The sequence below is a fragment of the Monodelphis domestica genome, chromosome 4 (assembly GCF_027887165.1).
Source record: "Monodelphis domestica isolate mMonDom1 chromosome 4, mMonDom1.pri, whole genome shotgun sequence".
Taxonomy (NCBI): domain Eukaryota; kingdom Metazoa; phylum Chordata; class Mammalia; order Didelphimorphia; family Didelphidae; genus Monodelphis; species Monodelphis domestica.
Genome location: NC_077230.1, coordinates 400,803,284 through 400,828,109, shown reverse-complemented (window position 1 = coordinate 400,828,109; position 24,826 = coordinate 400,803,284). Strand labels below are relative to the sequence as shown.

The 24,826-nt window shown below is 43.6% G+C and overlaps 1 protein-coding gene across 1 annotated transcript in view; it reads left to right on the top strand.

Moving 5' to 3' along the window:
- Positions 1–4,673: 4,673 nt before the first annotated feature.
- The window catches only part of PIK3CD (phosphatidylinositol-4,5-bisphosphate 3-kinase catalytic subunit delta), a 63,467-nt gene continuing 43,314 nt past the window's right edge, over positions 4,674–24,826 (top strand). Inside the window, exon 1 of the mRNA XM_056795813.1 lies at positions 4,674–4,991. The gene's annotated coding sequence lies outside the window, so the exon portion shown is untranslated. The remainder of the gene's footprint in view (positions 4,992–24,826) is intronic.

Genomic DNA, 24,826 nt, shown 5'->3' with positions numbered 1-24,826 from the left:
CCATCAGAAATGACAAGCAAGTTAAATTTGGGATAACATAGAAAGGCTTACATAACAGTATGAAGAAAACATTATAGCAACAGCAACAGAAATCTCATTTGGGGGATAATTTGTGTAAGGCTACTTCCAGAGAAAGAACCGATAAATAGAAACAAATAAGTAGAAACAAAAATAGTTTTATAGATCCATAAATCTTTTTGTCAAATGATGCCTTCTCTAGTTTGGGGAAAGGAATGAGGAGGGGAGATTTGTGGGAACTTTAATGTAACAAACTAATTAGTTTTTTAAAAGAAACTAGACATATAGAGTTATTGATTGTTGGTTAGTTTTTATTGTTTACAAAGTACTTTACATACAGTATCCCAGTAGTCTGATAGCCTCTTGTTCCCTTTTTTTCTTGTCATGTATCACCAGTGTTTGACACACACAATACATTTAATAACTGTTGATTGACTGATGATGTTCATCTGCTCTATACAGGGTGTTCCAAATGTCAGTGCACTGAGAACTTCAGAATTATAACTGATGAAAAATCACAAAAGACTGCATTTGGGAGGGTTATTTACATGTTTAAATATTGATAGTTTTCTCATTAAAATCCAACACACTCAGCATCTCCTGTTACATGCTCTACTCGAGCTGATTTTGGAACTTTGTAAAAACTTTCCTAAGTGGCTGCTTGGTGATTGAAAGGAGAGCATCCATAATGCCAGCTTTAAGATCATGCAAAGAATGACATTTTGATGCGTACATGACAGTTTTTGCTTCCGTCTTGGATTCAATACTGAGTATTGGCTCCAAGGCAGAAGAGTGGTAAGGGCTAGGCAATGGGGGTCAAGTGACTTGCTCAGGGTCACACAGCTGGGAAATGTCTGAGACAAGATTTGAACCCAGGACCTCCTGTCTCTAGGCCTGGCTCTCAATCCACTGAGCCACCCAGATGCCCCTACATGACAGTTTTGATATCACTCCACAAGAAGAAGTCTAAAGGGGATAAATCAGGTGGCCACCATGGCCAGGCAAGAGGATCTCCTTTACTGATTGATTTATTGGTCTAAGAAATTCTTGCTCATGCAATTCATAATGGCACGGTGTCCTTGCCTTGTTAAATTAAAAATCTGTCTTTCAAAATTCACAAAATTAAGTAAGTGTAATAGAAATGTCAATTATTTAGCTTTCAAATAATTCTGACTGACTTCTGAAGGCTTAAAACTGCACTAAAGGGGGCAGCCGGGTAGCTCAGTGGATTGAGAACCAGCCCTAGACAGGACATCCTAGGTTCAAATCTGACCTCAGATACTTCCTAGCTGTGTGACCCTGGGCAAGTCACTTGACCCCCATTGCCTAGCCCTTACCACTCTTCTGCCTTGGAGCCAATACACAGTATTGATTCCAAGATGGAAGGTGAGGGTTTTAAAAAAAACCTGCACTAAGGGGGCTGCTGGGTGGCTCAGTGGATTGAGAGTCAGGCCTAGAGATGGGAGGTCCTAGGTCTAAATCTGACCTCAGAAACTTCCTAGCTGGGTGACCCTGGGCAAGTCACTTGACCCCCATTGCCTAGCCCTTACTGCTGGCTTGGGAGACAATACACAGTACTGATTCTAAGGCAGAAGGTAAGGGTTTTTTAATTTTTAATTTAAAAAAACTGCACTAAAACTGCTTTTGGAACCTTCTGTTTTATCTTGTATTATGAATTTTTGTCTATATTGTCTCTTTCATTAGACTTGATTCTGAATGTCAGGAACTCCAGATGAGGAAATTCTCTTTCAAAACAGATCCCCAGGGGCAGCAGGGTAGCTCAATGGATTGAGAGCCAAGCGTAGACACAGGAGGTCCTGGGTTCAAATCTGGCCTCAGACACTTCCTAGCTGTGTGACCCTGGGCAAGTCACTTAACCCCATAGCCTAGCCTTTCCCACTCTTCTGTCTTGGAACCAATACACAGTACTGATTCTAAAGTGGAAGATAAGGGTTTAAAAAAATCAAGTCAAAACAGATCCCCACATGCTGCATAACTTATCATTTTAGCCAGCCAATGATTTTTTAAAAAATCCTTATTTTCTGACTTGCTATCAATTTTAAGGAAAAAGAGCAGTAAGGGGCTAGGCAACTGGGGTTAAGTGACTTGCTCAGAGTCATATTGTCTGGGAGTGTCTAAGCCCAGGTCCTCCTATTGACCTTAAGTGTTGCCATAGTCATCTTGCCTTGGGGCTACTGCTTTTATTGAATGTGAAAGTTTAGGTTGGAGAGGATAAGTCTATGATTGGTCCAGCACATGGCACTACACATCTGCCTTCACTCTCACATCCTGTCTGTCTCTTCTCCCTACAATGACATCTTCTATTAAACCCCAATGTTTGCTGTGAGGGTGTATAGAGAACTCAGAGGGCAAGCGCTCACCTAGAGGTCAGAAGAGGTGATAAAAGGATACTCCCAAGGTCTCTGGGAAAACTGTCCTGCATGGTGTGTCTATATCCAAGAAGGTCCTGTGCTCTATGAGCAAAGGAGAATCATGGGAGCTCAAAAGAAATGCGAGATGTGCAAATTTAGAAATAGTTTCATCCCAAATTTTCATATAGACTATTCGGGCCTGACTTGTACTGGAGACTTCAAAGCGACCCTTTGATCAGCCACAGTCAGACATACTATACATTGAACCTGACATAACATTACCAATAAGAAGGCCAATAACCAAACAACCAGCCTCAGAGTCCAAGAGTCCCTAGGTGCATTGAAAAGTGAAATGACTTGTTCTGAGGTACTTGTCAGTGTGCCAGAGGCATGACTTGAACTCAGTTCTTCCTGGCTCCGGGACTGGCTTTCCAGTCTCTCCATATACCTCACTATCTCTCACACTGCTTGGCACACAGGGGAACTATAATAAAAGTTTATTAAATTGAATTGCAAAAGGTGATCAGTCAGGTATACATTGACTGGTTGACCTCCAAAGTGTCTTCTAGCCCCAAGGTTCTGTGACTCGAAAGCCTTGGAAGACTTTTTTTCTAGAACTAATTATCTAAGTTGGCTCTCTATGTACCGTACCATGTTATAGACAGGCTCTATATGTGTCAAGTCTTGCTATTATCTGCCTACAACACTGATCATCCCATTGCTTTAACTAGCTAATCTGCTTGATGCTCTCTTCCTTCCTTCCCTTCCCATCCCATCCATGAGCATCACTCCCAACTCATAGCTCATAGCACCATAGCTTTAGAGCTTAGATGTCATCTAGCCCAACCCCCTCCTGATACAAGTAAGGAAAACCAATTTCAGGTAGGGCAAACAATTTGTCCACTAGTCACAGAGTCATGGAGGTGAGATTTGAACCCAGGTCTTGTGACCCTTGGACAACTAGGTATCAAAGCGCCTGGCTAGGAAGCATTGAGTTCCAATCTAACCTCTGACTCTTGCTAAGCTATATGACTTTGGGCAAGTCCTTTCACCCTGTTTGCCTCAGTTTTGTCATCTGTAAAATGGGCTGGAGAAAGACATGGAAACCACTCCAGTATCTTTGTCAAGAAGACTCCAAATGGGGCCCCAAAGTGTCAGATACAACTGAACAATAACTTCTAACACTAAGATCAATGTTCTTTCCAATCATTTGTCGTGACATCTTGAAAGTAATGACAAGGTCTTTGGCAACCTTCTCTAATCTCATCACTGTGTTATCTGACTCTAAGAGATGTCTATAAGGCTCCTTCCTTCCTTCCTTCCTTCCTTCCTTCCTTCCTTCCTTCCTTCCTTCCTTCCTTCCTTCCTTCCTTCCTTCCTTCCTTCCTTCCTCAATGGGGGTTAAGTGACTTGCTCAGGGTCACACAGCTAGGAAGTATCTGAGGTCAGATTTGAACCAAGGACCTTCTACTACATCCACTAAATCACTCAGCTGCCCCAATCATTATCATTCTTCTTAAAATATCCCCCAAACAGTAGGATGGGGTGGGGGTAAGAAAGCACATTGAGCATATACTTTTTTTTTTTTAATTCTTACCTTCCATCTTAGAATCAATACTAAGTATCAGTTCTAAGGCAGAAGAGTGTAAGGGCTAGGCAATGAGGGTTAAGTGACTTGCCCAGGGTCACACAGCTAGGAATTATCTAAGGTTAAATTTGAACCCAGGACCCCATCCCCATCTCCAGACCTGGCTCTCCACTGATTCATAGTGGATCACTTTTCAGCCCTGAAGAGGTTATCTATATCTATGTGTTGCTCCTATTTTTGTACCCTTTGGGCTGCTCCCTTCGTTCCTCAGCCCCCAAAGTCCCTGATAAGAAAGGACCCCCAGATGAGCAGTCAGATAAAGCAGCTCTTCCAGAGACTGAATAACTCAGTTTACAGCTTGGAGATGGAGGGATGGAGCTAGCAAGGGTCTCATCCAGTCCTCAGCTAATCCATCTCAATCAACAGAGGAGGGGTAGGGTTGTGGGGAAAATACTGATGCTGGAGTCAAGGGTCATGGGTTCAAATCCTCTCTCCAACATTTATGAAAGGTGTCATCACCCCCTTCAGAAGTCAATTCCCCACCTCTAAGCCTTAGTTTCCACATCTGTAAAAGGTTGTGCTCCCCTCTCTAGCCTCTGCAGTTTCCCCCCAGCATCTATAACGGAGCCCAGGGGGTGTGAAAGCCTGGCGGGCGTAGGAATTTCCTGGGGTTCTTCTGCCTTCTGGTTCGGAAGAGCCCGCCCTGGGGTAATTCCCCCTTGAGCCCCAGCCAGAAGCTGGGGCAGCGGCGGGGGGAGTGGATCAGGGAGAGGGGGACAGTAAGAAGTGGTTGTTTTTCCTGTTGCGAGCAGGAAGGCAACAAAATAGGAAGTTGAGGGTGCCGGGGGTGAGCAGGCCGGTTGCATTCGCCTCTCACTCACACTCGACACCTTCCCTGCTGGCTGCCTGCCGCCGGTAGCCGCCGCTGCTGCTGCCGCCGCCGGCCGGGCTGTTGTTGCCTGCCCGCCTGCCTGCCTGCCCGCCTGCCGGCCTCTCCGGCTCTCTCCATGCCTGTAAGCTGCCGCCTCTTGTTTCTCTTCGGGTGATGGGAGGAGGAGGAGGAGGAGGAGATGGAGCAAGGCTCAAGGCCCGCCTGGGATGCTTCGGGGAGGGAAAAGGGGGGGGGGGGCGCCGCGGGGGGTCACGGGAGGCCAAGAGGCTGGGCGGGCCCCAAGGAAGCATCGCAGTGCAGCTGCTGGGCCGCCCGCAAAGCCCGCCTCCCTCTGCCCTTGCGTCTCCACTGCGGATCGGGCCGGGCTCACCTGCGGGGAGGGCGGCGGGTGGCCGAGAGTCTAGCGGGGGTTGGCCTTGGTGGCCTAGGAGCATCCCGAGGGCTTAGGGGCTCTTGGGGGGAGGGGGGTTCTCGCCCCTCTGACCCTTCCTCTCGGTTCCCATCCCCCCTCTTCCCTGGAGCCGAGCATCCAGGCTGAAGGATGAAGCGGGGCCCGCGGCCAGGCGCGCGGCTCCTCCGGTGCACGGATGGGGAGCTCAGCACCTGTTTACAGCTCTGGGCGCACCAGCGAGAGAGCTAGCGAGGAGGTTCCGGAGAAACCAAGCTCGTTCAGCCTCGCATTTCCTGGCTCCAGGGCGCTTTCTGCTCTTACCCGTAACTCGGCCTGAATGCAGCCTCGATTCTTTGGCAAACCGAGTTTCCTGTTCTTATTTAGGGTCTCTCCCCGCCCCCGCCCCCGCCCCTACCCCCACCCTGGCAGTGCCAGCTTGGAAACCCACGGAAGGAGGCGGGGCACAGGGCAAGCGCCCCTTTGGGGACAGGGGCTGTAAAGGAGTTAGTGGGGCTTTTGTGGAAGGCAGGGTCCTGGGTTCAAAGGCCAGCGCTGGCACTTTTTTGTTTTAAATCTTAACCTTCCATCTTAGGATCAATACCGAGTGCGAGCGTTTAAGGGCTAGGCAATGGGGTTCAGTGACTTGTCCAGAGTCACCCCGCCCTGAAGTGTCCGAGGCCACATTTAAACCCACTGATCCTGACCGGGCTCTCTGTCCACCGAGCCACCTCCTTCTCCTAGTTAAAAATAAATAAATAAAATAACCCTTACCTTCCGTTTTAGAATCTATACCAGGTGTCTGTTTCAAGGCAGAAGAGCTCTAAGGGCTACTCAGTGGGGGTCAAGTGACTTGCCCAGGGTCACACAGCTAGGAAGTATTTGGGGCCAGATTTAACCACTGGTTTTCCCAACTCGGACCCTGGCGCCCTACCCATTGAGCAAACTAGCTCTACCTCTTTGCTGCTCTTATACTTGGGAAAGTGGCTTCATTTCCGTGAATTCCCTCATCTGTCAGATAGAAAGGGGCTTAGACTAAGCAACTAATAAAGGACTCCCTGCCAAGGCCTTTAATGAATGCTTTTTTTTTTTAACTCTTACCTTCCATCTTGGAATCAATACTGTGTATTGGCTCCAAGGGCAATGAGGGTTAAGTGACTTGCCCAGGGTCACACAGCTGAGAAGTATCTGAGGTGGGATTTGAACCCAGGACCTCCTGTCTCTAGACTTGGCTCTCAATCCACTGAGCTACCCAGCTGCCCCCTAATGAATACTTATTAATAAGATTGATTAAGGGCTTCCCTGATATCCTTTCTGGCCCAAGCCCCAAACCAGTGATCCCAGGAGACTTGTTGACCCTGCCTGCCAGGGAGGGCTTTAATTTGAGCCAAGGGAAGTGGGGCATGGAAGGGAAAGGTTGGGGAGTGTCACAAATGATCCATCAAGTATTTAAAGAAGGGTCTGCTTTGTCCCTGGCTCAGAGCTGGGTTTGGGGGAAACGAGTCCAAAGATCTAAAGCATCCTTCCTGGCAAGGAGCTCCCCTCTATTTTCTCATGCCAATTTGTGTGATCTTTGGCCCCGGGTGACACCTTCAGGGAAGCCACACTGGCCAAGCCCAATCCACCAACAACCTCAGTCCCCATTTTTCAGATATCGAAGCAGGTCCTTTTGTGATGGAGTGTCTCAATGATGATAATGCTGATGATAATAATGGTTGTCAGGCAATGTGACTTAGCGGATAGAATGTTTTCTCATATAACACTTGGCATACCTTGTCTGATCCTGCTAAGCATTGGGGGGGGGGGGGCAGAGAGGAGAGGCGATGCTATTTGTAGCTATTGATTTATTGATTTTTATCCTCATTAACATTTTTTATATTTAACTTTTTATTTTATTTATCCTCATTTTATAGATGAGGAAACTGAGGCAGACAGTAGTTAAGTGACTTGCCTGGGGCGACAAGGCTAACAAGTATCTGGGACAGGATTAGAACCCGAGTCTTCTTGACTCCAACCCCCTCAAGTTATTATAGAGGCAATGCTGATTTATACTGGGACGGGGCATTTCTTTCCCTGGTAATTGCCCCTGGCAATGAAATCAGAGATCAGTCCAGACAATAATATCAATTATTAATATTTAATATCACAATTATATAGAATATAAAATACAAATGTTAGCCATATTTCTATACAATATTATAATAATGTTAATAATTAATATCAATAGCAGCTTGTTAATAATTAATTACTTTGTACCAGACGCAACATTTTGGTGCTTCCTGCTTTACAAAGCTCTTGGCATCCCCTGAATGAGTCCAGAATGGCACCTCTGGTCTTGGATCTGGATCCCATTCTGACTGTGCCAGGGCCAGACCCCAGACACTCTACTCCCCAACACGCCGTCTTGGAGGTAGCCCAGCACCTTTGGCACCTGTGCCCAAGCCCTCTTTTTACAGTATCGTAGCGCCTCTTCTATGGCCATACTAGGGTCCTAGAAGATCTTTCCAACCATCCCCGCTCTTCTCTGTCCATCCTCCCTAATTAATGGCAGAGCTGGTTGAAGGATGGGAGTATGGGGAATGGGGTTTGGGAGGGGATCGATGATCGATGAGAGCAAAAGTCAATAACTCACCCAGTGGTGCGGCATCTGCCTGGTAGTATAGTAGAGCACTAGATTGAAGTAGCCTCAGACACTTCCTAGCTAGGTGACCCTGGGCAAGTCATTTAACACCCATTGTCCAGCCCTTATAGTCTTCTACCTTGGAACCAATATGGAGTATTGATTCTAAGATGGATGGTAAAGGATTAAAAAAAAAAGTCCTTCTTTAACCACTTCCTGTGTGATCCTGGGCAAGTCCCTTCCTGTCTCTGCACCTCAGTTTCTTTACCTGTAAAATTGAGAGGGGTGACTTAAAGTTTAGATGATCTCAATGGTCCTTTCCAGCCCTAAAGCTATGATTCTATGATCTTGCCATCCCCACTTCCCCTCATTCATTTTATTTTTTCCATCTTTGAATCAATACTGTGTATTGTTTCCAAGGCAGAAGGGCTAGGCAATGAGGTGAAGGGACTTGCCCAGGGTCACACAGCTGAGAAGTGTCTGAGGTCAGATTTGAACCCAGGACCTCCCTTCTCTAGGCCTGATTCTCAATCCCCTGAGTTACCCAGGTACCCCCTTCCCCCTTCATTTTAGCAGATGTTTAAGTGCCTACTATGTGCAGGGCATTTTGCTAAAAGAAAAAAAATCCCACCATTAGATTATAAATTCCTTGAAGACAGGGACTGGCTTTTGCCTTTTTCATCTCTGGCATTTAGTACAGTACCTGGCATGTTGTAGGTATTTAATATATGTTTATTGATTGAGGGGGCATCTCAGTGGCTCAGTGAATTGAGAGCCAGGCATGGAAATAGGAGGTGTCTTGGGTTCAAATCTAGCCTCATATCTCAGGAGCAGACAAGTGACTTGCCCCCAAATCTCACAGCTGATAGGCATCAGAGGCAGGATCTTCTTGCTTCCAAAGCCTTGCCCACTTCCTAGCACCCAACACTGATCCTCTGCTGATTGTTACTGGAGGGGATTTCAGTCCTTGAGATTTGTGATCTTTTTTTTAACCCTTAATTTCTGTCTTAGTAACCACTCTACAACAGAAGGACAAGGGCTAGACAAATGGGGTTAAGTGACTTGCCCAGGATCTCAGGGCTAGGCTGCCTAGGCACAAACTGTAGCTGCCTATGAAGGTACAGAGGTGGGAGACAGCATATCATACAAGCCTCAGGACACAAAGTTCACACCGTGAGCTTTACCAGTGGGTCAAAGATCTAACTTTTTTGGGGGGGAAGGCAGGGGCAGTCTTCTGCTACGAATCAATCACTCCCCCACCTGGAAAGAGATCTTTTTGTTCTTCACTGCATCCTCAGTTTCTAGGTCTGTGAAATGGGGGCACAGATAGGTGCCATGCTGAAGATTTAGTGTCTGAATCCCCCAACAGGCTTGGTCCTGTTCCTTTGATCTGCCCTGCTAAGCACCCCCACATGCAAAGACAGAATCGACTCTGAGGCCAGCTAGTCCTGTTTCTTTGTCTCCAGGGAGTTCACACTGGGTCAGCCTTTGCTCTTTTTTTTTTTTTTTTGCCTTTCTTCAATCTCAGAGCTGAAGGGAGAAGTGAATGTGCATCGAAGGGAGCAATTCCCCTTCTGCCTCACTTGTTTTTGGAAACCATTTCTTGGTTAGAGAATAGTTCCCTCCTTACTAGGTGCCAGCTGTGCTTCGGGGCTTGACCGTCTCAAAAACAAGAAAAAGAAACCAAGCCCAGCAGGTCCCTTACCAAAGGAACTAGAGAATGAAGCAGATCTTTATTTGTGCCCAATTCAGATCATAAGTCTCCAGGAGGTCCTGAGTTCAAATGTGGCTTCAGGCACTTCCTAGCTGTGTGATCCTGGGCAAGTCACTTAACCCCGTTTGTCTAGCCCTTGCCCTTCTGTTGTAGAGTTGTTACTAGGACAGAAATTAAGGGTTAAAAAAAGAAAGATCACAAATCTCAAAGACTGAAATCCCCTCCAGTAGCAATCAGCAGAGGATCAGTGTTGGGTGCTAGGAAGTGGGCAAGGCTTTGGAAGCAAGAAGATCCTGCCTCTGATGCCTATCAGCTGTGAGATTTGGGGGCAAGTCACTTGGGCTCCTGAGCCTCAGCTTACCCACCCATAAAATAGGCATACTCTCTGTAGGGCTTAGTTTACAAGGTTGTTGTTTTCAAAGTTTATACATTCAACAAAGTACTTATTAAGTGGCTACTGTATAATAGACTCCTGTCAGAAGCAAAGACAAAATGAAACAACTCAGCCCTTCCAGGGGGTTGTATTCCAGTGCCTCGAATGAGATGACATTTTCATCAGCGTAAAACTAAAGGGGATTTCAAATGTTGATCAGGCTACCCTTGTGTTATGGATGAGGAAATGAAAGCCAGAGAGATTATATGACTTGCCCAAGGTCATGAAGGTTGGTTGTAAGCAGCCCAGCCAGAATTTGAGCTTTGCTAAGATTAAAAGCACCATAAATTATTACTGTTGTTATCCCAGAGCCAGAAGGGCTTCAGTGCTATCTAATACAACCTCTACACGTTTATAGATAAGGGAAATGAGACCCAGAGAGAAATGACTTGCCCAATGTCATGAGGGTAATATAGAGCAGAGAAGATAGAGCAGAGGGAATACACATCAATGATTGTGCTAGGCGTTGTGCTAAACTCTAGATTAGTTTTGTTTTTTTTTAACAGATATATCATTTGATCCTCACAATAGTCCTTCAAGGAAAGCAATAGTATTATCCTCATTATACAGTTAAGGAAACTGAGGCCAACAGAGTTTAAGTGATTGCTTCAATTAAGAAGTGTCTGATTCTGGGGGCAGCTGGTTAGCTCAGTGGATGGAGAGCCAGTTCTAGAAATGGGAAATTCTAGGTTCAAATCTGGCTTCAGACACTTCCCAGCCATGTGACCCTGGGCAAGTCACTTAACCCTCATTGCCTAGCCCTTATCACTCTTCTGCCTTAGAACCAATACCCAGTATTGACTCTAAGACGGAAGGTAAGAGTTTTTTAAAAATTGTCTGATTCTAAATTAATTAAATAGAAATTTCAGATTCTAAAAAAAATAAATAAATAAATAAAAGGAGAAATAAGATGCATAACTATTTTATGCAATGAAATATTATATATGCATGTGTAACATTTCATTTTGTAAAACATATATGTACCAAAAAAAAAGTATCTGAGGTCAAATTTGAACTCAGGTCTTCCTGACTTTGGACTCAGCACTCTATCTCCTGTGTACCAGATATCTCTATCAGAGATTTGAATCCTCCAGTCCTCAGACTCTAAAATCCAGTTCCTTCCCCTTTGGTACTAGGTGAAGGGTAATATTGTCAACAATAGGGTTTTGTAAGTGGCAAAGGCCATGAAAGCTCCTGCTGTTTAGAGGTAATATTCTGCTTGATTTTTTTTTTAATTGTGGCTGATGGAAATCCCCCCAATCATATCTAAAATATTTCCAGTCTCTGGGTGGAAAAAAACAAGTCCTAGAACCTCTCTCCCCACCTTCTGTTTCACTTAAAGCCAAATGCATATTTTCCACTCTGCCAATTTAGAGGTGAGAACAGATCTGATTTTGCACCAGCATTAGCAGCTGTGATTTTGGAATTCCCGTTCCATTTTTTGCTTTTTTAAGTCCTTATCTTCTGTCTTAGAATCAATCCTGTATATCAGTCACACAGCTAGGAAGTGTCTGAGGGCAGATTTGAACCCACAACCTTCCACTTCTAGGCCTGGCCCTCAATCTGCCCAGCCACCACTACTGTGTGTTTTAATTTCACCTTTTGAAACCTCTTAGATTCACCGCTTCAGTCTCCTAATGTCAGTTGCTCCAAGTGCCCTGATTCCACCTGTCAGCATTGGTCAAGCTTTCTCCCCCTCCCTCCATACTGTCTTGCCTCTTAGATTTATCCTTCTATGCATTGTAAACAAGTGTGCCGATTTCCTCCTTACCTGGGAAGAGTGTTGATCTTTCCCTTTTGGGAAAGTCCTTTCCTGATAAAGAGCTCCCAGATAAGCCCTGCATCCACTCCAACCACCAGCTTAATGAACTTCCGTTCAATTCAAACAGTGATCAGGGCTTAGAATGGGAAAATGTGGTTTCAGAAGCCTCTTTCTTTCTGCACAGACTTGCCCCAGTACAAAAGGCAGTTAGGTGAAAGTGATGGGTGTGGGAGTTTCTGAAGTGCTGTTTCAATTACCTTCTGTTCCAGTGCAAGCAAATAGCTTTCTCCTGGAAGAAGCTGGAGAGAAGAGGGGAGGGGAGGCATGGAGGGTCTACATAGCTACAATCTAGTAGTGACAGCTGGCTTGATGAAAGCAGAGACCCTGAAACTCTGGGACCAACTAGTCCAACCAAGACTTGAAGGCTTCCCTCGAATTCATCCAAAACAAAACACACCACCCTGGGTGGCTCAGTGAATGGAGAGCCAGGCTTAGAGATGGGAGATCTTGGGTTCAAATTTGAGTTCAGATACTTCCTAGCTTTGTGACCCTGAGCAAGTCACCTAACCCCAATTGCTTTGGACTTAGAAGTGATATATAGTATTGAATCTAAGACAGATCAAGTTGTTTTTAAATTTTACCTTTACCTTCTGTCAAGGTTCTAAGTAAAGGAGATTAAATGACTTGCCTAGGGTCACACAGCTAGAAAGTATCTGAGGTCAGATTGGAAACCAGGACCTCCCATCTCTAAGTCTGGTTCCCAATCTACTCAGCCACCTAGCTGCCCTCAATTGACAATGTATAGTTTTACAATTTTTTTTTAAACCCTTACCTTCCATCTTGGAATCAATACTGTGTATTGGTTCTAAGGAAGAAGAGTGGTAAGGGCTAGACAATGGGGGTCAAGTGTCTTGCCCAGGGTCACACAGCTGGGAAGTGTCTGAGGTCAAATTTGAACCCAGGACCTCCCATCTCTGGGCCTGGCTCTCAATCCACTGAGCCATCCAGCTGCCCCCAGTTTGACAATTTTTTAATCTTTATTTTATTCCAATAACAAATTTACATATAAGTTTTCCAAAGTTACATGATTCATGTTGTCTCCATCCCTTGTCCCTCTCCCCTCTTGGAGTTGACCAGCAGTTCTACTGACTTAAACATGTTTTATCACTCAAAATATACTTCCATAATATTCATTTTTATACAATATATTTAAATACATTTCATTTCTATTTAACAAAATATATATATATATTTGCCAATTTTTTTCATGTCCCCCATGCAGCAATCTTTTTTATGGGCTCACTGAGTTTTCTTACTATTGGTTTGTAAAGATATATGCTGTTCTAATTCTACTTTCTTTGCTAGGCATCGCTTAATGTTTCTTTTCATCTTTTAACCCCCTCTTCAGATCTGTCACTTTCATGGCCTAATAACATTCTACCATATGATATTCCCCCATTCAATTAGCCATTCCTGAGTTGCTAGATACTTCAACTGTTTCCAGTTTTCCACTACTACAAAGAAAGAAGTTATGATTTTTTTTTTACAGCTAGATCTCTCCTCTTCCCCTTTTAATAATACTTAGTCCTACTTGCGGGGGGGGGGGGGGGGGGAGCAGCTTATTCATCATAGAAGGCACAACTAGTTTTGTAAACCAGATTGTTTTCCAAAAGGATAGTGGTGGTTCTGTGTGTTTCTAGTCGTATCCGACTCTTCATGACTCCATTCAGGGTTTTCTTGGCAAAGATTCTGCAGTAGTTTGCCATTTCCTTCTCCAGCTCATTTTACAGATGAGGAAACTGAGTAAACAGGGTGAAGTGACCTGCCCAGGGTCATACAGCTAGTGTCTACAGCCAGATTTGAACTCATAAAGATGAGTCTCCCTGATTGCAATCAGTGTAATGGAACTGTGTCTGTTTGTTTCCAGCCCTGCCAACAATGGATTTATTGGTTTTAACCTTTTTAGATAGTTTGGTATAAGTAGAAAGCTTGGTATAAGTAGAAAGGTCTAAGTTGTTTTTACATCACAAAATCACAGCATTTTAAGACCTGGAAAAGGTCTCAGTAAATCATCTAGATCAATCCATTGATTGGATGAAAAGAATCCCTACGAGAACACAGCAGCTGGCTTTTCTTTGATTTCATGGAATCTCAAAATCCTTATTCTCCCCTTCCTTGAACTCTAAAAACAGCCTCCTTATCGATTTCCCAGCAGTTCGAAGAATGGAAAGAACCTTAGAAGTCTATTTCTTTCCCATCCTCCCCAAAGTCACAGCAAGATATTATTCCTTCAGCTGAACACATATTTATTAAGCTTTTATTGTAGGCAAGAAGCTGTGCTGGGCTCCAGCCCTCCAGTCACATTTAGTTTAGTAGGTAGACTGAGATATGTGTGACCAAATCAGGATGCTGCTGACCCAGAACATACATAAGAGACGTTAACTCAAAGGGGACATAAGTATGGGGCTGTTGGGTCAGGTGCTATGGAAGAGGGGCCCCTGAATTGGGCTTTTAAAGGGTGAAACAGTAATGGCAAGATTCCATTTGAATTTAGGGTGCAACATGTAGAAATACTTGGAAGTTGAGAAAGGAAGAAATAAGGAAATAAGCATGCTGCTTTAGCAGAAACATTAGGAAATGAGCAATTGGGAGATGTTTTCTTTATATATGATCATTTATGTCCATAATATCTTAATATGAGTTATGCCCATATTCATAGGCTAGGGTTTGGGCACAGGGTCTGGAATTGTAATTTTTTAAAATTATTATTGTGATTATTTTAAAGTTAAATCTTTTTAAAATTTATTTTTATTTTTTCTGGGGTATACATATATTATGTAAAACATATTTCCTTATTATTCATTTTTTTTTAAACCCTTACCTTCCGTCTTGGAGTCAATACTGTGTATTGGCTCCAAGGCAGAAGAGTGGTAAGGGCTAGGCAATGGGGGTTAAGTGACTTGCCCAGGGTCACACAGCTGGGAAGTGTCTGAGGCCAGATTTGAACCTAGGACCTCCCATCTCTAGGGCTAGCTCTCAATCCACTGAGCTACCCAGCTGCCCCCTTGTTATTCATTTTTGTAAGTGAATAATATCATAAAACCAAATCCCTAAAACATATATCTAAATAAACAAGTGATAAATCATGTTTTCTCCTGCATTCCAACTCCCACAGTTCTTTCTCTGGAAGTGGAAAGCATTCTTTACCATGAGTCCCTCAGAGTTGTTCTGGGTCATTGTATTACTGTTGTAGCAAAGTCTATCACATTTGATCATCCCACAGTATTTCAGTTATTGTGTATCATGTTCTGGTTCTGCTTATTTTACTCTGCATCAGTTCATATGAAATCATCCTGTTCATGTGTTTTGTTTTGTTTTCTAAACCCTTACCTTCCATGTTAGAATCAGTGCTATGTATTGGTTCCAAATCAGAAGAGTGTAAGGGCTAGGCAGTGGGGGCTAAGTGACTTGCCCAGGGTCACACAGCTGGGAAGTGTCTGAGGTCACATTTGAACCCAGGACTTCCTATCTTTAGCTTGGCTCTGAATCCACCGAGTCAACTAGCTAGCTGCCTCTGGACCCATGATTCTTATCAGTATGAGAACTCTCAGTAAGGAAAAAGAAAACTGCTTCCAACAGTCCATCTTACATTTTAGAGAATTGCCAGACGGCACTGAAAGATCAGGTAACTTGCCCAAGGTCACCCAGCTAACATAAGAGTCAAGACTTGACTCCAAATCTTTGGGACCCCAAGACTGGTCCGCGGTGTACCATGTCTTGTCACATCTGTGCTCATAGTATCATCATCATTTGTGTTATTTATTCTGTTAATATAGATGATCACATGTGAATGCGTCATTACGGTGATTTTGAGAACCTTCAAGGATAGTATCATGTCTAAGCATTCCAACCTTCCCATTTAATCATGCTATTCTTTGCCTGAACCTGGGATTGTTGGTTTCTGCCTCTGTTGCCCCACTGCCCTCCTACCTAGCTCCCTCCCCGCCCAATAACAACTTCCTCCCAAGAGGATTTCCCAGGCTTAGGCCAAGAATAGAACTCTTCTGCATTTTGGCATCCCCTTGGTGGAGGAGACCACGAGAGCTGGGTCATCTATGAGCCAATTTTACCTCTGTGTTCCTTTTCCTCTTCTGTAAGTTAAAATTATAAACTGAGCCAGCCTCATGGGATTGTCCCAGCCATCACAGAAGGTCTCTGGAAATCTCCTACACTTAAAGTTCTGAGTTCTGGTGCCCATGCTGTGGCCACAATGATGTTGGAGTGGGAATGGAGCTGGGATGGGAACAATGGGAGGAGCAGAAAAGAAGTCATTAGCATCTGCCTTTGTTCTCCAGTTGGCATGGAGTCCTCTAGTCTTTGAAGAATGTTTTTCCAATTTATTTTGGCTGTGAAATCTTGAGAATTCGATTTTATATAATTCAGTAAATTTTTTTAAGTGCCTACTGTGTGCCAGGTACTTTGCTAAGCACTGGAGATTCAAAGGCAAAAATGAAATAGCCCTTAATCTCAAGGAGCTATACTGAGGAGAAATAATGGACTCTGAAAACTCAATGCAAAAAGGGGGCAGCTGGGTAGCTCAGTGGATTAAGAGCCAGGCCTAGAGATGGGAGGTCCTAGGTTCAAATCTGGCCTCCACCACTTCCTAGCTGTGTGACCCTGGGCAAGTCACTTGACCCCCATTGCCTAGCCATTACCACTCTTCTGCCTTGGAGCCAATACTTGGCTCCAAGACGGAAGGTAAGGGTTTAAAAAAAAAAAACTCAATGCAAAACCATAGACCTTCATAGGGAATGGGAGGAAGGGTGAACATTATAATGGCTGGTATTTATACAGTCCAACAAAGCTTGCCATGTACTTTACAAAAATTATCTGGAGAGACAACATGGCCCTGGAGCCAAGATAATAGGAATTCAAATTCTTCCTCTGACATTTAATAGCATGGAACTGGGCAAATGGTTTGGTCTACCTGGGCCTCAGTTTACTTATGTGTAAAACGAGACTAGATTAAAATTAGAGTAGAGGGCCTCTAAGATCTCTTCTTCCCCTAACATCCCTGTGTCTAAGGTGCTATTATTATTATCCCCATTTTATAGATAAGAGAACAGAAGCTTAGAAAAGCTAAATGACTTAACAGGGTCATACAGCTAGTAAAAATAGGAGGTGGAAGACCTAAGCCTTCTTGACTTCATGTCTAGTACTCTACCCCATTCTCTATATCAGTTCATAACTCAGGAGAGCCCAGAAAGACCTTGTGTACAAGGTGACCCTTGAGCTAACCCTTGAAGGGTGTTGGGAATTTCAAGAAGCAGACATGAGGAAAGATTGCATTCCAGGGAAGTGGGTCAGCCTAAGCAAAGTCATCGAGGTTGGAAATGTATTGGGGGGTGGGGGCAGCTGGGTGACTCAGTGGGTAGAGAGCCAAGCCTGGAGATGGGAGGTCTTGGGTTCAAATTTGACTTCAAATAGGTCCTAGCTAGGTAACCTGGGGCAAGTCACTTAATCCTCATTGCCTAGCCCTTAAGCCTTGGAACTGATACTATCAATTCTAGACAAAGGGCAAAGGAAAAATGGGAGGGGAGGAAGAGGGAGGGAGAGAGAGAGGGAGAGAATAAAAGGAAGGAAAGAAAAAAGAAAGAAAAAGGAAGGAAGGAAAGAAGGAAGAAAGAGAAAGGAGGGAGGGAGGGAAGGAAGAAAGGAGAGAAGGGAAGGAGGGGAGGGAGGAAAGAGTGAGGGAGGAAAGGAAAGAAGAAAGAAAAAGAAAGGGAAGGAGGGAGGAGGGAAGGAGAGGAGGAAGGAAAAACAGAAGAAAGAAAGGAAGGAAGGTAGTACTGAGTTCAGGAAACAGTAATTTGGCTTATTTGGCTGTAGCAAACATGAAGGAATGTCATTTGAAATGAGTCTAGAAAGGTAGACTGGAGCCAACAGGTCTGGATGAATTGTTTGGGGATGGGTAGGAATGGAGGACAAAACTGGTAAGCATCTCTCCATTTGACAAAGATGGATCAAAATGGTGATGATTCCTTCTTTGCAGAGTTAGAGGGACTATGGGCGTGGAACACTGCAGGTAGTTAGAGTTTTTCAATTCTCTGGTTGGTTTTCCTGAAATGCTGCCCCCTCCCCACTTTTTTATTCTTTATTATAAAATATGGCAATCTGGGAAGAGGATGGGGAAGGATACACTGGGTGATGTAGGTGATGGAGAAGAAAAAGCTACCTTGGAAAGTTTCCTAAAATCTAAAAAAAAAAACAATTCTGGGCATTTTAGTTGGAGAAATCCCCAACAGTGAAGGTTGATTACCATTGGAGGTGAGGGGGTGGATTCCCCTCTGGCCATCTCCCAAGCTGTAAGATGGACTAGATGGCCTCCAAGGTCGAATCTATCTCTTCTGCATCCCAGATCAGATTCTATCTGTGGTCCTCTGTATGCTCTGCAGACTCTCCATCTAACGTTCTTTTTTTTTTTTTTAAACCCTTACCTATTGACTCCAAGGCAGAAGAGTGGTAAGGGCTAGGCAATGGGGGTCAAGTGACTTGCCCAGGGTCACACAGCTGGGAAGTGGCTGAGGTCATATTTGAACCTAGGACCTCCCATCTCTAGGGCTCTCAATCCACTGAACTACCCAGCTGCCCCCTCCATCTAACGTTCTTAATTGATTCTGGGAAAATAGGATGTTGGGAGAAACAACATTACCAGGTGTGGTTGCAGATTCCACGACAACAATGTTATAAAGTGGTCAGCCAGGAGAACAATGTTACACCGGCAATTGGCTCCCGTTTCTTAATGATTTTATTACAAAGTGGCGTGGCAGTGTGCAGCAGGGCGTGTGCCTGGATCCTTAGCCTTCTGGAAGACTGGGGAAAGAGGAGAGAGGAGCAGGCTGATCGGTGTTCTCTGCCAGCCCCCAGAAGGCCATTTTATCTCTTTCTTCCTTTCCCTGCAACTCCTGAGAGTGATATGGACAGTGTAAGCGGCTCAGTGACTGAGTATTTGGCAGGGGTCTTAGGACAGAGGGAATGTAGCCAGGAGAGATGCCTAGGAGTCAAAGGCAGCTCTTCAGGGGCTTGTTCTCCTCTTTAGCTAAGTTGAGCCCTTCGGGGAAGACTAGAGGCATCTTGGACGAGGGTGCCAGGAGCTAGGGGTGGGGCTGATCATTCCTGGCACCAGAGCTGTGATTTCATGGATGCTAGGGAAGAAGCTCCCTTCACCAAGGAGAATAGCGCCTGCTCTGCCAAGTCTTAGAGATCTGCCCTGGCGGTCTTTCTGAGTCCAATGCTTAGTTGCTGTAACTACTAATGAGTTTTTCTAGCGCTAAGAAGTCATTCTTTTTTTTAATTTATTTTTTTAACTCTTACCTGCTGCCTTAGAACCAGTACCGAGTGTGGGTATATAAATAAAGAGTAGGCAATGGAGTTTAAGTGACTTGCCCAGAGTCACAGGGCTAGGAAGTGTCTGGGTCACATTTGAACCCAGGACCTCACTTCTTTAAACCTGGCATTCTAACCACTGAGGCACCTAGCTGTCCTAAGAATTCATTCTTGACAATGGGTGCCCCTGCTGATTTAAGGACTGATCCTGCAGTTTTGTGTCAGTGTTAGATTCAGAGCCAGGAGAGACGGGTTCAAATCCTGCCTCTGATGCTTAAAATGTGGGAAGAAACTGCTCTTTCCAAGCCTTGGTTTCCTTATCTATTAGATGGGAATAATAATAATATATTTATTTATATTTATTATATATTAATATATTATATTTAAATATAAATAATTTATATTTCTTAAGGGGAAGCTAGGTGGCATGATGCATAATACTCCAGACTTGGAATCAGAAAGACCTGAGTTCAAATCCAGGCTCATAGGCTTAATTGCTGTGTGACCCATTGCAAGCACTTCACCCTTCTTGCCTCAGTCTCCCCATCTATAAAATTAGCTTAGGAAGGAAATGTCAAACCAAACTAGTAGCTCTGCCAAGAAAATCCCATCTGGGACCACAAAGAGTAGGACATGACAAAAATGACTGAATGATAACAAATATTTCTTTCTTTCTTTTTTTAACCCCTCACCTTCCACCTTAGAATCAATACTATGTATTGGTTCCAAGGCAGAAGAATGATAAGGGGTAGGCCATGGGGGTTAAATGACTTGCTCAGGGTCACATAGCTGGGAAGTGTCTGAGTTCAGATTTGAACCCAGGACCTCCCATCTCTGGGCCTGGCTCTCAATTCACTGAGCTACCCAACTTCCCCCAACAAATATTTCTTAATGCAAATTGGGGTGAGAATCAGTTCACTTATTAGCACTTACTCTGTGCCAAGCACTGTGCTATGTACTCTGAGAATCAAAGGCAAAAATGATGATCCTCACCCTGCAATGAGATCCTGTGTGCAGTTGCTAATTATTTTTCCTTTCTCTTGTTTATTTTGATTTTGATTTTTTCTCCTTTTATTTTGGCAGTTTCGTTCCCTTTTCTTCTTTATAAGCAGCTTGGCTAAAAGGTTGTTTGCTTTTTTCTAGTCTTTTTGAAGGAATAGTTTTTCATTTTCCTTATCAACTGTACAGTCTTTTGTTTTTCATTTGATTGATTTCTCCCTGGTTTTCAGGATTTCTCCTTTGGGTTTATTTCACACTGGTTTCATTCACTTTCATTTATTTTTTTTTAAACCCTGACCTTCTGTCTTGGAATCAATACTGTGTATTGGATCCAAGGAAGAAGAGTGGTAAGGGCTAGGCAATGGGGGTCAAGTGACTTGCCCAGGGTTCCACAGCTGGGAAGTGTCTGAGGCCAGATTTGAACCCAGGACCTCCCTGACTCTCAATCCACTGAGCTACCCAGTTGCCTCCACTTTCCTTTATTTTTTAATGAGTAAAATACCTTACTAATGCAGACAAAAATAAACTTTAATAATAATAGCAACAATAGTAATTCAGCAAGGGAGACTGAGGCAACATGGTATAATGGGAAAGGCACTATATTTGGAGTCAAAGGACCTGAGTTCAAATCATATCTCTGCAGTTAGGGTAGGGATAGGGGCAGGAACTAGACTGATGAATTTGTTGGTACAGGGAATTCCTGAAGGAGGGAACTCCCTCTATCTATGCAGATCGGCACTCTTTCTGTAGTTTATATACTTAGGAAGTTTCCTGGGACAGTGAGAAAGTAGATGATTTGCCCAAGGTCACCCAGTCAGTATTTATACAGATGGAACTTGAACCCAGGTCTTCTTGGCTCCACTTTGCCGTATAATTTCTCTCTATGATAATAATTGATATTTATTCATCCCTTTGAGATTTACAAAAGCCTTTTTGCTACTTTTGAACCTTAAAACAACTCTGAAAGTTCTGATAGGTATTCTGAATGTTATCATCCTACAGTCAGTGGACCTGGGTTCAAATCCTAATTCTCACAGGTCCTTAGGCTAATGACCACTACTCAGTTTCTTTAGCTGTTAAATGAGGAGATTGGATAAGCAGCTCACTAAGGTCCCAACGAGCTCTGCTAGCATGATTCTAAGGTGCCAGGAGCTGGATGGGAGCCCAGGTTTCTCTGGACTCTAAGCCCTTTCCACATGGCCACTGTTGCCATCTGTGTGTAGGTTTGGTGACTTTTTTTTTAAACCCTTACCTTCTGCTTTGGAATTAATACTTTGTGTTGATTCTAAGGCAGAAGAGCTGCAAGGGATAGACAAGGGGGGTTAAGTGACTTGCCCAGGGTAACACAGCCAGGATATGTCTGAGGTCAGATTTGGACCCAGGCCTGACTCTCTATCCATGGAGCCACCTAGTTGCCCCCTGGTCAGATGACTTATTGAAGGTCTTTACCAAGACAAGAATTTGCTCTTAGGGACTGGGAGACACCTGTGGATTTAGGAGTTGCCCTTTATCCTTTGTCAGTGGTCTTGAGGGTGACTTAGACCACATGGTATAGAGGGGAAAGGCACTGATTTGGGATTTAGAGGTCCTGGGTTCAAATGTGCAATGCCCTACCAGCATCACTTTAGGCAAGTCACACACTCTCTCTGGGTCTTGGTTTCTCAGTGTAAAACAAGGGAATTAGGGGGCAGCTAGGTAGCTCAATGGATTGAGAGCTAGGCTTAGAGATGGGAGGTCTTGGGTTCAAATCTGACCTCAGACACTTTCTAGCTGTGTGACCCTGGGTGAGTCACTGAACCCCCATTGCCTAGCCCTGACTGCTCTTCTGCCTTAGAGCCAATACAATCAGTATTGATTCTAAGACAGAAGGCAAGGGTTTAAAATCAATCAATAAAATAAAACAAGAGAATTAAACTAAAAAATAGCCCTTTCCAGCTCTAAAATCCTGATGCCCTGACTTGCCTAAAAAGTTCAGAGAGGAAGCAATAGATTTCTGAGATGCTCTAGCTTGTTGCCCAGCCGCCTCCTTCTCTCAAGCTTTCAACTGAATTCTGTTGCCGGAGCATCCTGTACGCTTGGCAGCTGCCCTCGTATCTGAAGAGCCGGGACTTGCCCCAGACGGGGTTCAACAAACAATTTCAAGAGAAAAACAATTTCATGGGAAAAACCAAAAGAGAAACCCCCGACTCCTCCCTGCCTTCTCCTTCCCCCAACAAAAGGAAACTCCATTAAAGAAGAAAATGTGTCTGGTTCTTAGGAGCAGATGAAAGGATGAGCGAAATCCCGCCTGCCCTGCTGCCTGGAACGGCCAGTGCTGGCCCAGCGCCATTGGTGGGAAAGGTGATTGCTTGTCCCTTTATTTTTGGTAAAGACTGTTTGAGTAATGAAGCCTGCGGTGAGGTTCTGCCATCCTTCAGAAACCAGGGAGGAGGCGGCAACCTCTGCTGCCTCTTTGAAAACCACAGTGTGCCCAGGAGAAGTAGGCTAGTGTGCAGTGTGCTCTTGTTCTGCCCAGGCATTCTTGTCCACACTACGGGACCCATGTGAGGTTTTTTGGCAAAGACACTGGAGTGATTTGTGTAGGTCAGTGTAGCTCAGTGGATTGAGAGCCAGGCCTAGAGATGGGAGGTCTTGGGTTCAAATTTGACCTCAGACACTTCCCAGCTGTGTGACCCTGGGCAAGTCACTTAACCCCCATTGCCCAGCCCTTACCACTATTCTGTCTTGGAACCAACACACAGTATTGATTCTAAGGTGGAACACATACTGCTAGAGGCAGCTGGGTGGAGAGCCAGGCCTCTAGGGAGGTCATGGGTTCAAATGTGGCCTCAGACACTTCCCAGCTATGTGACCCTGGACAAGTCACTTAACCCCCATCACCTAGCCTTTACCATTCTTCTTAGAACCAATATTGAGTCTAAGACAGAAGGCAAGGGTTTGTTTTTTTAATAAAATCATACACTGTTATCAGTTTTTGCATTCACCCATATGTGAACAATTACTTATTGCTTATCATTAATTAACTACCATGAATACATTTTATTTTAACTTAATAAATCCGTTGTTAAACTTACAACAGTTTTTAGGCATTTAAGGGGACTGTTTCTACTTTTTGCTCATTCTTATCCTAATGCTCTAGCAATATTTAGATGTATTCTAAAATTCACACCAAAGCTGAAACAGATGAGCTAAAGAATCAGTCTCTGACCCACACTGGCCATAGTACCCTGGTGGTTGTCATTCTTCATTCATTTCAGTCATAGTTGACTCTTTCTGAGCCCATTTGGGTTTTTCATGGCAAAGATTCTGGAGTGGTTTGCTGTTTCCTTCTCCAGATCATTTTATTTTTGGTAGTTTAATGAGTATGGCACTAAATAGGTAAATTAATTTGAGTAGGATTATCATTTTTATTATGTTAGCTCATCCTACCCATGAGCAATTAATGTTTCCCCAATTATTTAGATCTACTTTTAATTGTGGGGAAAGTGTTTTGTAGTTGTGTTCATATAGTTCCTGTGTTTGTGTTGGCAGATAGATTCCCAAGTATTTTATATTGTCTAGGGTGATTTTAAATGGAATTTCTCTTTCTAACTCTCACTGTTGGGATGGGTTGGAGGTATATAGAAATTTTGATGATTTATGTTGTTTCCTGCAGTTGTTGATTATTTTCATTAGCTTTTTACTTGATTCTCTAGAATTTTTGAAGTAGACCATCATGTCATCCGCAAAGAGTGACAGCTTGGTCTTCTCATTCATTGCCTATTTTAATACCTTCAGTTTCTTTTTCTTCTCTAATTGCTACTACTAGTGTTTCTAGTACAATGTTAAGTAATAGAGGTGATAATGGGCATCCTTGTTTTACTCCTGATCTTATTGGGAATGCTTCTAATTTATCCACATTGCAGATGATGCTTGCTGATAATTTTAAATATATATTATTTATTATTTTTTTAGGAAAGGCCCTTCTATTCCTATACTTTCTGGTGTTTTCAATAGGAATGAGTGTTGTATTTTGTCAAAGGCTTTTTCTGCATCTATTGAGATAATCATGTGATTTTTCTTGGTTTGCTTGTTGATATGGTTCATTATATGGATGGTTTTCCTGATATTGAACCATCCTTGCATTATTGGCATAAATCCCACCTGATCATAATGAATAAACCTCATGATCACTTGCTGGAGTCTGTTTGCTAGTATCCTATTTAAGATTTTTGCACCTATGTTCATTAAGGAGATTGGTCGGTAGTTTTCTTTCTCTGTTTTTGATCTACCTGGCTTTGGAATCAGTACCATATTTGTGTCATAAAAGGAATTTTCTATATATATCTATTAACTCTAATTTTTCTAAGATTTCATTCACATCTCTTACGTCTTTCTTATTTATTTTTTGTTTTAATTTATCTATATCTAATAGAGGAAGGGTTAGATCTCCCACTAGTATAGTTTTACTATCTATTTCCTCCTTCAACTCTGCTAATTTCTCCTTTAGAAATTTGGATGCTATACCATTTGGTGCATACATGTTTAGTACTGATAGTTCCTCATTGTCTATACTGCCTTTTATCAGGATGTAATTACCTTCCCTACCTCTTCTAATCAGATCTATTTTTATTTTGGCTTTGTCAGATATCATGATTGCAACTCCTGCCTTCTT